The following is a 15,123-nucleotide window of genomic DNA, read 5'->3' as shown; positions in this document are numbered from 1 at the left end:
TGTCTCTTGTATGTGTATGTGTATGTGTATATATATATAATTTATTTAATCAGTTCTCTTTATTGGACATTTAGGATACTTTTCTTTTTTTCCTAATAAATATCATGGTGCCCTATGTATTAGTGCCTTAAACTTTTCACCTCTGATTCTTCTTTTGGATACATTCTTAAAAGTGAAAGCACTTCACTCAGAAGTGCTTAAAAATTCTTGATACATACTGCCAAATTACCCTCCAAAAAGTTCTGTTCCTTATAGAGGAACATAAATAAATCTTGTTCTAGTTCCACTCTTTCATCAATTTTTTTCAGCTTTTCTTTGAACCTTTAAACTTCTTTTTGGTGTTAGAACCTAGATTGTTATTGAATAAATGTTTCTTTTAAGGGATTAACAAACTACTCGTTGGTTATCAATATCCAAATAATGTAACTCTCCAGTTTTTTCTTAGCAAAGGATGTAACATTTTCACTGTATAAATTGTTTCTTTCTAGGGTGAACAAGGAGCAAAAGGAGACCCAGGACTGGCTGGCCTTAATGGACAAGATGTAAGCCTAACTGTCTTTTTTCTAATCTTCTGTTTACATTTTGCCACTGAAATAGTCTATCTAGTGCCATTAAGATTTGACTGCCCTTGGCAGAACTAGCCACAGTGGAGCAAAATTAAGAATCAAGGCAGCTTTTTGGATTTGTGAGAGGGGGCAGTGTTTGTAGTTTTTGTTTTGTTTTGTTTTCATGGCATATTAGCAGTACAGTTTTTATTTTTAATTATTTGGCTTTTATATATTTCATATTTGTGCTTACCTTTAGCAGTTCTTTTGTATTTGCTCTTTCAGGTGTATTTTTTTAAGTCTTCCTTTCTTCTTACATATATTCTGTAGGGGCCTGTACCGTCACCCTGACTTCTCTCTCCAAAACCCCATTAGCGAGAAGAAGTGTAGGGAGACCTCTGTATCTGAACTGCTCCCTGACCACCAGTTCCTAACCTTGGAATACTACAGCCAGTGACATCCCTGCTTCCCAGTCATCTCCTTCCCTTTACCTCAAGACAGTCATCACCTCCTCCCCTTCAGAATGTCATCCTAGTTTTTAGGAGGAAATTTGAATAATAGCCTAAATCTGGGCTTTCTTCTGAAATATAATCTCATTTAAAGTCATCAAACTCTCCATTTGCTATAGACATCCTAACTTTACTGGGGGGAGTATCCAAAATAAGAATTATTTTTTTTAATTTTGATTTCCTTATCTCACTTACATAAGGACCTGAAAGACCACCCTGCCTGCTCTATGAATAAGCTAAGGAAACAATACTTAGGACTGTATCTAGTTACCTAATGCCCTGTGCATCTTCTATGCAGAAGATCATTACAATGAGAAGCAAAGCTGAAGACCAATCCTTGGGGCTAGTGGTGGATTAAGAGGGCTCCCTGAGGGAAGCTCCTGCGGAAGAATGTCCCTAGAAGTTAACCCTTGTAACCAATACTGGCCTGAGGATCTAATTTCCCATCCTATCACCCTCTCACACATAGTTTTACTACCTTGTTTAGTTTCCAGAAAGCTCCATTCACATCTAAAATATAACCCTCATTCCTGTTCCTCTGCTCTTTTGAAGTGATTTTCCTACATCCAAGAATGGGCTATTGTACCAATAGCTTCTATCTGGGGAGTCACTCTCTCCACCTTAGCACATCTGGACACTGACACATGTTTAAACAGACTAGCAGGCTTGCCTCCTTACCCATCACTAGAGGTTCTGGAGCAGAAGGCCAGCGCCTAGTTTGTATCCCAGTTCTACCACTAGCTGAGCAAATCACTTCTCGGAGTCTAAAAAAATGATAGACTTTAGACTGACTTATTTCTCCATGATGAAAGTGTCCTCTGATCTTACATAAAGAGATTATTAAGATTCCAAACTTGAAAAATATGATGAGATTTGAAGCTTCATTCTGTTTTTTTTTTTTTTTGAATGCTTGCAATATATAAGGTGCTATGGAGAAAACAAAACCAGAAAAGTAGTAGGATCCAGAATGTAGGAAGTACTGCATTTGAGAATATCAGTTCTTCCTATGAACACAGGGGAGATAGGATCCAAACTGTGTCTAAGTGAAGATTCATTTTATAATGTGTCCTAAAAGGGTAGTTTGAGCCTTTGCCTGGTTTTCTGTTCTTATAGTTTCTCCCTAAAATCAAAGACGATGTCTTAGAATCCCTAGTGTTACCAGAATCCTATGCCAGAGGTCCTACACTGGGGTCCCAACAAATCAGATCCAGCCACTCACCCCAAAAAACAAATGGAAAAAGTAATGGCTAAGAGAAGGAAGGGAGCTTTAATCATTGTAGCTATACCAGGAAAACAAGGGCACCCATATCCTCAACCCTGACTTTAAGGATACTGACATGAGCTTCCAGATTATATAGATGAAGGGAACCAGAAATATGCATCATCCCGCAGGCTTGGCCAAACAGGGATTTGGTTGCCCATCATCTCAGGACTGTTCATGCAGGGCCTTAACATTGCTATTATCTGAGGGTAATTTCAGCTCATCACAGGATGTTTAAGGATCAGACCTATTGTTCCTGGAATCCAAGGTGACTCAGAGCAAAGGAGACAGATGCAAAGTGGAGGCAGAGATGTCAAGATTTTAATCCTGCTTTTAGTTACCCATTGGACATTACATTTGCAGACCCAAATGAAGAGTCTAAGTCCCCGTTACACTAGTATATAGTAATGTTTGGGGAAAGGTACACAGAGATATTGCAGAGGTGAAAGATAAGATAGATAGGTAGGTAGGTAGGTAAGTAGGTAGGTAGATAGATGGATGGATCGATGGATCTACATGTCATTGATATATACATATAAATTTGGCACTTAACCAGAATGAAAACTCAAAAATTATCCAACACTGTGACCATTCTTTATGGGAAGGATTTTTAACTTGTGAGCAATATAAGAGCATCTAAAAGATAAACTGTAGTGTTGTAAAAGAAAACCACCTTCTGTGCATGTGAGCTCTCTCAGATAACAGAGGCAAAACAAATTTTTTAAAGTTTGTAAAAATAATGTTAGAGCTGAAATAATATTAGAGAAAGAATTTTTCCAAACATCTGAGTAAAACTGAAATTTAAAGATTAGGAAATTTTCTTTGTTGTCTGAAATTAAGCTGATAGGCCTTTAGAATTAATCAGTTGATACACAGTATGTTGGAGTACCTACCACAAAGTCCAAATTCTCTGGCTGCCACTGTCTGAACTTCCTATCTGAACAAAACCAAACTTGCTGGGAGGGCCCAGAGCCCAGTGGGCCCTGTGACTATGACCTTTTCTCCCCAGGAGGAATCCTGAAAGAGTCTTTCACAGGCCCCAAACACAGAGGTTCTATTTCTTTAGCACTATAATTGTTTAATGTAGCTCATTAAGAACACTATAAAGCATGACAAAGGACATTAACTTTTCTCACTTGGTTACTTAATTGATATGTGGATGGTGTTATTTTCCTTTGCTTAATTTTGCCAAAGATATTCAGGAGTCATTATCAAGAAGTAAGAAAAAGTAATGAAATTTCTCCTCTTTCTCCTCTACTATCCCTTGATGTAAAGAATCTGATGCTGTATTATTGTACCAACAGTAGTGGAAGTATTAACATCATGTTGTAGCATATAAATTGTTTATACAACAAATTCAAAGTTCAGCCCTTGCTCAGCTTTATGTGGTAGCTAGAACAGGGGGCAATAACATCCTTATTTTCAGAGGCAACAAATGGAGGCTTAGCAAATTAAGCAACTTTATTTTAGAAAATAGTAAAATATGGGCTGGGGCTGGGGCTTAGCAGTGTAGTGCTTGCCTTGCACATTCGAGGCACTGGGTTCTATCCTCAGCACCACATATAAATAAATAAATAAGTAAAATAAAGATATTGTGTACACCTACAACTAAAAATAATAAAAAAGAAAAGAGTAAAATCTGACTTTAACCTAAGTGTTTGACTGAAAAGTCTTTTCCCGACTATATTGTGCTACACATCATTGCCTATTTTTTAATGCTAAAATAAATAATAGCCTCTGCAGACTAAAGTAATTCAGCATTTATGACAGTTCTCTCTGACTCTCAGTATGCACAGGTATACATGAATATGGGTTGAAGCTATTAAAATGGCAATTTTAATCTGAAATGAAGTCAAGTCATTGATGGAGATTATTACTTCAAATATATTCTATTAGAGTGCATAGTGAACAAGCTTGATGGGCCAGCTCACTCCTTTCTGAACTACTTTCTAATTCACAATAAGTTGGAATGATTTAATATTTCTACGTTCTTTTTTATAGTCTTTACTGTAATATATCACATATTCCTAAATGTCAATGTATCTTATAATAATTTTTTCTACGCTAGTTTTCCCATAAAATGGACCAGATTACTTCCAAAAATATAAACCTTAATTAAAGAAAGGTATATAGAAGTTCAGTCTCAACAGGGCACTGTTGGCATTTTGGGCAAGGCAATTCTTTGCCATGTGGTCTGTCCTTCAAAAGCAGAACGTTTAGCATCCTTGAGGTTTACCAAATAATATTAAATGCCCATAACAGCCCCTAATCATCTCTTGCTCGCTTGCTCTCTCTCGCTCTCTCTTGCTCTCTATGGTATAAGTAGTTTCCTTATAGTTTAAATAAAGTATATCAAACATACATTGAAATTGTAAAAAAATTAAATTGCTAGAATTTATATTTTAAAATTTAAAACTTCATCTTGATACACAGTCTAGAGTACAATTAAATGATTTTGATAATATGAGATGCATTCAATAAGTGATATCTTAGAACAGACTTGAGGAGTATTGCATAGTTATCATCATGACCTTTGAAACCAGGCTACCTGGATTCAAGTTCCAGCTCTGCACTAATAATGATATTTATTCTTTTTGTCTTTATTTGCACAATGATATGTTAATATTCATGGTACTTACCTCACAGGATTTTTTGGGAGGATCCAAAGACTTATCATATATTAAGCATTTAGAACAATGTCTTCCACATAGTAAAGAGCTATAAAACAGTTGCTATTATTAAAAACTGGGTTAAAACAGCACATTTAGCTCTAATAGAAAAATCTTTTCATTTATTTGATTTTTTTAAGGTTATGTAATATTAGAAAAGTAGATTTTCATCATTAAGTTTAGTGTCTTCGCTGCATCTTTACTGTGGTCTTTCAAACATCCCTTATCAGAATAGCATTAGATGTTTCTAAAATAATCATGTTAATCTCCTTATACCAATGCAATCTTGTGCTACTAAATACAAAATATTGAAATTACAAACCCAGAGCTATCCACTGGCGACAGCTGTTGCCAATGTAGGAAGTAAGGTGCAGTTAGTGGAACCTGAGACAAAGTTAATTAATGGGTTAAAAATTTCCACAAATAACATTATTTTGTATCATCTGGTTTTTAAGGATGCTGCACCTCATGAGAACTAATTCTTGCAGTAAAAATTTTATTGTCTACTTGCTTTTATAATTCCAGTTCAGCTTCCATTTGCCTTTGGATCAGAGTTTCTATCTCCACATTACACATGCAGAATCAGCTGCTGTGCTTTTAAGTATCTTTATGTACATGAATTTTATTGAAAACTTTCATAGTAGATACTCATCTTATTCCATCTTAAATTTAGTGTCTGCTCCTTTTGGTGCTTTATGCTCTTTGGAGAGTACTGTGCCTTTTCTCCCCAGCACTCAATAACCATTGATAGTTTCACCAGGGAGAAAAACTGTCCCTGAGAAAAGCATTACTGATTTATTTCTTAGAGCTTATTACAATGCCATGGCCTTAACAACATTGTACTTTGTCACAGAAGGACATGAGTTACATGGGTCCACTTCAATGGCCATGAAAGTAGAAGCTTGATGAATACAGTGTTTCTCAATTGCATTTTAACCTATGTGAGTTAAAGCACAGTTGTTACCTATCCATCAAACTGAGTATAAAACAGAACAGAAAGAACAGTTAATTATCCCTTAAACTTGTACTTAAAGAATAAAAAGCAACATTTGTTAGGCGCCTGCCATGTACTAAATGTTTTTACAACATGATTCTCATAAGAACTATTCAAAATAACTATTACTTTTGCCTATCTTATAGGGATGCTTAAGTAAACTACCCAAGATAATACATAAAATGCTATTTCTCTACTGATTCTCCTGATCTTCATGTTTCTGAAGTCTTCAACACCCTTGTAGGATTGAGCATCCTGGGGAACTGCTCTCTTCACACCTGTAGAAATCTATGATGATACTGAGTAGTTGCATTGTCTTATAAATGTTATTCCTCACCCCATGCCTGGCCATGGTTGACTCAACCCAAGAAAGTTAGCTGAGTCAACTACCAATAAGTCTTTTTTCTCTGGAAGTTATACTTAGGATTGATTTATCAGGAAAAAAACCTTTGAATTTTTTAATGTATTATTTTATGCTTACAAAATAATATATGAAATGTACATAATGGATGAATAATTATGAATAATAGTTATAGCTGAAACATCACCAAATTCAGAAATCATTTTAAGAACTAAAAATCATGGGCTGGGGATGTGGCTCAAGCGGTAGTGTGCTTGCCTGGCATGAGTGCGGCCTGGGTTCGATCCTCAGCACCACATACACACAAAGATGTTGTGTACGCCAAAACCTAAAAAATAAACATTAAAAATTTTCTCTCTCTCTCTCTCTCACTCTCTCTTTAAAAAAATAAAAATTAAAAAAAAAATAAAAATCATCCTCCTCTCAAAACTGCCTGTGTGGTTCTCCCATCCCACCTCCACTCCAGAGTTAGTCATTTTCTTAAATGTTGTACTTACTGCTCTCTTCCATTTTTAGGAATTATGTTTTCTTATTCATGTTTGTAAGGAATATATAGATTAGTCTTACATGTTTGTAGATTTTCGTTAAATAAATGGATCTCAGGGTCTTTATCAGCTATTTCTTTCACGTTTGTCCTTTCTCTGTATAGTTTTGCATGAGCAAGAAAACATAAAACTGCTTTTAAATAAATTTTTAGCACAATAAGTGGCACAACCTCCCAGCCAGCTACTTAACCCAGCTCCCTTTCCCAGCTCCCTTTCCCAGCCCACTGCTCCCACATCTACCAGTCCTGCCTACCAGTATGTTCCCATTCTGAACATGGCTCTCCATCTCCACTGTCACCACCCATCCCAACCATCTTGCTCTCCTGCCCAGAAAGCTGTCATAACCACTTTACTGCTCTCTTGCTGCCTAAAGTATACATTTTACCTTATAGCCAAAGCAATACTTTTAAAATTGTAATACCATGTTATTTTCCCGATTACAACACACTTAAATGGCTTCCCATTGCACTTTTTAAAATTTCCTCTTCCTCACCATGGCCTGCAGTTCTCTATGTGCCATGATCTATGACCAACCCTACTCTTCTTCACTTGCATGCCAGTGACACTCCTTCCACCTTAGGGATTTTTTTGTCTGCTGTTCCAACCACCCTCATACTTTTCCCCACGATCATTGTATGGCTGGATTCTTCTGAAATAACAAATGTCCCCTGCACACAGAGGCTGTTTCTGACCACCCTACCTGAAGTAGCAGCTTTCCCCTTCACTCATCAGTCAGCCTGTGGACCTGTTCATTGTCAGTCTCCCTCCTCCTATGAGTTCCATGAGAGCAGGAACCTTGATTTTGTTAAAGAGAAAAGTTATTCTATTGTTTATTTTTTTAATGGCAAGAAAGTCTTTATTCAAGACTATTGCAGAAGGGGAACTTCAGTAAGAGAGAGAGATTGGGCTCAAATCCAAATACAACAAGGGCAAGGGGGCATTCCATAGTTAATAAATAGAGAAAGGGGGCCAATGGGTAGAAACTTCATAAGAGGAGATAGCAAGGGTGGGGTGATTCTTGGATGACCTGATATAAGAAAATTCTTACTAAACATAGGCCAGTATCTTAGATAGCAAAGAAAGAGAATGACAAACAGATATCAAGGGTGGGAGATTTTTCCTAAATAGACTCAGCAAGATTCTTGCTATAACTGGCCTGAGCATGCCAAGAACAGAAAGTGGGGTGAAGTTTAGAGGGCTGAGGAAAACCTGATTGAAAGGAGGTTATGGAGAGAATATTTACCAACTTTTGATTCTTTTATTTCTCTAAGACAGTATTATCCAATAGAAATATAATGAAAGCCACAAATTCAAGACAAACATATATTACATTTTTTTAGCAGCCACATTAGAAAAGGCAAAAGAAAAATAAGGAAGTTGAAGCTACTTTTAAAAATATATTTCAGTTATTTCATTATTTCAAATGTTGCCATTTCAACACATCATTGATATAAAATTTATTAATGAAATATTTTACATTCTTACAGCAAATATTAGAAACCTAATGACATTTTACTTTCATAGCACATCTCAGTTCAAATAGTCCCATTTTAAGAGTTCAGAGCTACCTGTGCTTAGGGTACTGTAATGGACAGTGCAGATTGAAGTCTAGAAGAATGAGTGCACACCAGTGATATAGTACATGTTTATTGGATAAATGGATGAATGGATGATAAAAATCTATTCCCAGAAATGACGATTGTCTTCCCCCATGTAGTTAGGATATGCTGTTGCCAAGTTTTACTCTGAAAACATATATGATTTTAGAAGCAATGGATATGTCAAATAATAATAATAAATCTCAAATATATTTATTTATTTATTTATTACTCTTTATTTTTGTAACTATTCCAGAATAATGATAGAAAATATATGTATAACTATGGTTTTTGTTCACAAAGCATTTATACAACTATACAAAATCTTTTGGCCAATTAGATGTTGTTTTCATTCATTAAAACTTTTTTTTAATGTATAAAATTCAAGTTTCCACATGCTCTCTGCAACAAGATTATTTTAAGTATCTGGTTTTCTTTTGTTTCCTTCTATCCATTTCTGGTTTTGGATTGAGTAGCTACAGATGCTGGCATTTGGCACTATTTATTCACTACAAAATGTCAGGGCAGTAATAGCTGGATCCCTGAGTGAGCAACAGTAAGACACTTGGATTTACTATGCGTGGTGTGGCTTCAGAATATTTCCTTTTTCCATCATTGTTCTTCACTCACCCAATGTGTTAAATTAAAGGATGAAGGAAGATTTTTCTTTCTATTTACCACACAGTGAGGATATGTCTATCTAACTTTCTTTCCATTTACACTGTGAATACTTTCAGCTGTAGAACTGATCTCCTCCAGTGAAATCTATTGTGGTATTCACGAAAGCTGTCATTTCCAAGTCAGATCAACTAAATACCCATGAAAACACCAAAGAGTTCAGAGGATTCATGAAAATATTTATCTGATATTCTGTCTATGTCTTTTGTAGTCCCACTTGATATCTTTATAAATCCAGGTTTTAAAAAAAGAAAGGAATTAGAACACTAAAGCACACTTTAAAACAGGAAAGGGATTACATTTTAGCCCCTGCATTGTGATTGACAGAAAAAGAATGCATCCTTCATTCCTTTTTCCCCACAATTAAATTTCTTGATAGAGATGTAAAAATGTTTTTGATTTAACTCTTGAATATTTTGGCAAGCTTTATAAAGGCCAAATCAATGCTAAATCAGAGGTATTTACAACATCCACAAATTTAATCCAAAGTGGATACTTAAAAGCTCATATAGATCTAAATGATGTTCTCCCAGATGGTGAATTAATGTCATTTTAGCAGGAAGCAAAGTTGCACAAATATGCAGTATTGAGAACTCGTGCTGATTTAATGTATCTGTACCCACCACAGTGCAGATGTTGCTTATCATTTTAGTGCCAGTTGTCTTTATTTTTCTCTATACCACAAAAGGAAGAATGGGATTTGGGAGTTCAGTAAATTATGATTTATCTTGTTACTAATGACTTGTTTGAAATTGAATCTTTCTATGACCTGTATTAAAAAATCATATTGGTTTTCTTCTTTGTGTAGGGTTTGAAGGGTGACTTGGGTCCTCGTGGTCCACCTGGTCCAAAAGGAGAAAAGGTATTGTATTACCAAAAATGTGTCAACCTTTTCTTAAGAAAACATCAGAAACCTGTGCAGTGACTTCTTGTGGATACCATTTAATTGCCAAAAACATTTTAAAACTAACCAAAGACATTAAAAGCATATCAACAATAACAAAGCCTTTTGGTTCATTTAATTAATTTGAAGAGACTAAATGTGCAATTGCTAGTTGACTTAACTGGTGTTTATAAGATTTCCCTTTTCTTACCCTTGCTTAACAGCATGCTGTAGTCAATCTTAAATTAGCAAAGGTGTCTTATATTGGGGAACTCAGCCAACAATACTGAGCTGCCACCATAATTGTGAAGCAGGTGGCTTTGGGAATAAAGAATCTAACTTGAAATCTCAGTCTTAGTCTAAATGCTCCATTTCCTGCCACATTTTCCCATATGCTATTTGTTAATGGTCTATTGGCAGTAACCTTGAAAAGAGAATTAAGGAATAGTACAAGCAAGAGTCGTGTTGAATAAGGTCATTAGGCGACCTCAACTTGATGAAAATTGTTAATGTGTATGTTTTGCACTGTATTTTGTTCTCAGCTTTCAGCACATTTAAAAATCCTTATCTATCTCCAATATTTATCTCTGCATTGAAGGTGATCTTGTAAATTTGTTCTTAGTGACTAACTTAAGCTACAGCAATATCCCTTAACAATTATCAATTATTTTAATTCAGTTTCCCCCCCACACCAAAAAATGAAACACAATTTAGTAAGTCTTGACTTCTAAGTTAGCTAAATTTGGTGAGAAAAAAAAGAAGTTAAGGCTACTCTCAAAAGGAGAATACAAAATCCTAGTGCCCTTTGCCATACAGGATAGACTTATGAACCCCATAATGTTCAACTAAACAAGAACCATAAGCAAGGATGTTCAGTCAGAATGATTGAGAGTTCTTATGAAATAGAGTTCCCGAGACAATAAGCACAGAAGTGACACAGTAGAAAATAGTGAACTTTTAAATTAACCATTTTTTAAAAGATTTTTAATGGTTTATTAACATATGCACCTGAAAATTTGTATTCATATAGGTCAGAAAAGCAATTTCATCATTTGAAAATGCATAAATATACGCAGAGCCTCTTAAATATAGGCAGAGCCTCTTACAGTTGATGGCAAGGGCAATGCCAATTCAGCAGAGCTTAAAAGAGGCCGTGGGAACTGTTTCTTGCAGCTGGAGGCATGAAGTGGGGAGATCCACTTATTATTTCTGCTGATCCTTATACTAACTTTGTCAGAAAAATTATCTGTCACTGTGACACTTCCCAGCTGCTCCATTGGCAAGTAACCATATTTGAAAAGATATTTTTTCCTAATTTTGAATTAGTAGTCAAAAGAATAGAAAATTAGATTATTTTAGCTTTTCAAAACAATCTCGGCTGCTGCAAAAAGCATGTGGGTGCATAAGGCAATTTTTATATCATGAGAACTAAAGGACACATAATAAATTTTTCATCGTGCAGAGACTTTTATCAAGATAAATTCAGTTTTTCTGTCCTTCAATATTTACCTACAGGTATTGCTTCTATCCACTCAGAAACTTACAAATAATGTGCAAAAGAGGGATTATTGATAATTTTAACTTTCTTTCATCTATTTTAGGGAGACATGGGGCCTCCAGGACCAACAGCCTTAACTGTAAGTATTCTTGAATTCAAAATTTAAAATTGAAATCTATTACTCTGCTTATTATTTATACCACATCATGGCTAAACTAGAATTTGAGTCACAGAGTTTTTTTAAAAAATGAGAATGACATTAGAGTACAGCTAGCCAAACCTCCACATTTTAAATATGGGGTATATTCTCTTAACAGTGAAGTACTTAACCTGAGGTCATACAGGTAGTTACTATAAAAGCCTATAATCAGTATCTACCCTGAGCAATTTTTCTATCTTCAAAGAGTTCATAATTGTGTCCCTTAAATGTTTGATTAAGTATTCTTTTTTAAATAAAAATTTTATTAAAAGTAAATGGAAGCAAAGTAGTTCTACTTTGTCTGAAAACTATAAAGGAACAAAGCAAACTATAATTACCCAAACCCTACCTATTTAAGCTGATTGTTATAGTCCACCATGCCTGTCTACTACCATTGTTATTTTCCTACTTGATTTATTCCTAAGTTTCCAAATGGTAAAATGGTGATCAAAAAACCAGATGTGTTTATCATGTGAACATAATGGGATTGTTCTCAATTAAATGACCATCATCATTTATTAAGCATTTAATCATAAATATATAATGGTTTTATATTTAGATACAATTTAATATTATAAATTTTCTTCAGAGGCCAGTGAACAGTCTCATTTAACTTAAATATTTGGTCTCAGAAAGATTCTAAGCTTGGTAGAAACGAGTTTTATATTTTTATTTTTGTAATATCATTTGTATCCTTAGGTCTCTTGAATTTTATGTCAATATTACCTAATGACATAAATTAAACATTAAATCATCAGCATTCAAAGGCCTTTCCTGATCATAGAAGGACAGGCTTACAGAAGTCTTTCTTTAGTCTGGACAGATTCTCCCTGTCAGCAAAGCACAGTAACTCAAAGGCTTGGTGATTGGGATAACATTTGTATTTTATCTTTGTACTTGAAAATTCCATTATGAACAGTAGGCTAATAATGTCTTATTCCAATAATCTGTGACTTACTTGGGAACAACTAAATTCAATTCACAAGGGTATTCTATAATTTAAGATTTTATTTTCAAGATATGAATAAAACCTATTTTACATGAAGTTTTACCTGCATAATACTCCAAATTTTTTGTACTTTATGGAATTAAAAATATGTATTTGGCAGTGACATAGAGGTAGGGCTGCTCATTTCATTCAAAACACGTGCCTGTTTTCTTCAGCTAAGTTACATGCCCAAACATTTCACTTAGTTGTTTGATTTCCTCGTAATTTTCAACTCATGTTTGAAGACCACTATGCAATCTGTGTACCATTTCAACTGAAATTTAATTTTGGCTCCTTGCCCAGAAAATTTCAATGGACTTTATCTACTAAGTGAGTTTTTCATAACAACTGATTTCTTTCTGCCAAGGAACACCTTTATGGATATCTCTTTGTACCTTACAGCTGGGATTCACTTAGGGAATACAAGATATTTTTTATGTTTGTCAAAGATATGACAAGGCAAAAACACTATGAAATTAGTGTTCTACTTCATAAAGTAAAATGTTAATATTGTTTGGGGATTATTATTGTACATCCTTACCGTTACTAACATAGATAATTAACTGTTATCATAAAATAGGGATGAACTGAAATTAGTAAAGATATACCATGCACTAAATATTTAGTTGACCTTATAAAACAGCTTAATATAATTGAAGTCAGTAGTAATTGTTTTTAGAAAGCCAAAGTGACTGACTGAACTTAATTTGGATTTAATGAGATGGTGATATGTAGAAGTCAGTAAACTTAGAGTTAATCCATAGTGATTCTCAAAACTGTTGTACACCAAAATCCACAGGAGAGCATTAAAATACACAAATATTGGGGCTCTACCCCCAGAAATTTTAACTCAGTAGATCTAATGGGGAACCACTACGTTTTAAATCTTCCCAGATAGATCTAAAACTGCATCCTGGAGTTGAAAACCCTGGTTTCTAGAAACTATAATGGAATAAATTTTCATCTACCTAGAAAAAAATTTTTAGACCATTGGAGATGTCTAATTTTCTTTTCAAATTTAACTTAATACATAGTAATGAAGAAATATTTCTTTATTACTTTCTTTCCATTAGGGAGGCATCCCAAGAAAACAAATTTAAGATTGAAGCCTGCTTGGTTAAGTAGAGAGGATTAGGGCTAGGAATATGCCTTTAATTACAGCCTTAACTCAGCCATCCACATGTCAGCAGGCTCAGCTGCCTTAATACTTCTTAAAACTTGGGGCTGGACGTGGATGTGTAACCAATGTGATTCTGCAATCTGTATACGGGGTAAAAATGGGAGTTCATAACCCACTTGAATCAAATGTATGAAATATGATATGTCAAGAGCTTTGTAATGTTTTGAACAACCAATAAAAAAAAAAACACCTGGGGCTGGAGTGTAGCTAAGTAGGAGAGCACTTGCCAAGCACGTGTGAGGCACTGGGTTTGATCCTCAGCACCACATAAAAATAAATAAATGAAACAAAGATATTGTGCCCACCTGCAACTGTAAAAAAAAAATTAAAAAATACTTAATGCACATAGGAGCCACTCAGTAGTCTTGTTCAAATGAATATTCTGTAAATATGGGGTGAGGCTTGAAATTCTATATTTTTAGCAAGTTTCTAGGGAATGCAGCTGATGCTGGTCCTTAGATAAGACTTTGAGTCATACTGCCTTGTTTCGTAGATCAGTGGTTCTCCATCTTCCTAGTTATCTTCTTTATTTTATGGTCTTTCCAGATTATTCTAACAAAAAAACATTAAGGAATAGACTCAAGAACAACCTTGTGAACCTGTAAGAAGAATATCTGGAAAGTAGTTTATAAAACAATGTCTAAGATTCTTCCCTAAATACTTTTTTTCTTTTATAAAATGTCCTCTAGAGATATGGCAGGAAGAAATGAAACTCTTTTCAGCTTAGTAGGAAAAAAAACAAACAAAGCTATGCTTGCCACCCAAAATAAACTTCTATGTATTTCTTGCTAGTCATATTTTCAGCAAACACAGCTGGTTGAAAATACAAAATTTAATCAAATCACTTTGATTTCTTTTCAACCCCTTTTTGGAAGATGCCAAATTTACTAATTAGTTTGGTACTAAATTAACTATTGTATAAACATAGTATGCTACTACAGACACCTACAATAAGTGTCATTTTGAAGTTCTAAAGAAGTAAATATAAAATTTTCCTACCTGATGTAAGTTAATTAACTGATCATCCTTTCCTTATGATTTTTATATACCAAACTGATACCCATTTTAAATTAACAAAACATGTTTTGTTTAATTCTAAGTGGTAGTAGTAATAGCCATAGTAATAATAATTCTACTAATAATAACAACAAATGGTACATTTTTTTTTTTTGTGTGTGTGTGTGTATGTGTGTGTGCTGGTCATTGAACCTAGAG

At 34.6% G+C, this 15,123-nt stretch overlaps 1 non-coding gene across 1 annotated transcript in view; it reads left to right on the top strand.

Annotated features, from left to right (window-relative positions):
• The first annotated feature begins 486 nt into the window (after positions 1-486).
• LOC113184596 (uncharacterized) overlaps positions 487-15,123 on the top strand; it is a 35,869-nt gene continuing 21,232 nt past the window's right edge. The window contains exons 1-3 of the transcript XR_013344156.1: positions 487-542; positions 9,969-10,022; positions 11,645-11,680. This is a non-coding gene — a transcript (uncharacterized LOC113184596). The remainder of the gene's footprint in view (positions 543-9,968; positions 10,023-11,644; positions 11,681-15,123) is intronic.

This window comes from Urocitellus parryii, chromosome 8 (genome assembly GCF_045843805.1).
Source record: "Urocitellus parryii isolate mUroPar1 chromosome 8, mUroPar1.hap1, whole genome shotgun sequence".
Classification (NCBI taxonomy): Eukaryota; Metazoa; Chordata; class Mammalia; order Rodentia; family Sciuridae; genus Urocitellus; species Urocitellus parryii.
Note: the sequence above shows the minus strand (reverse complement) of the source record. Positions and strands in the feature narration are given on the sequence as shown.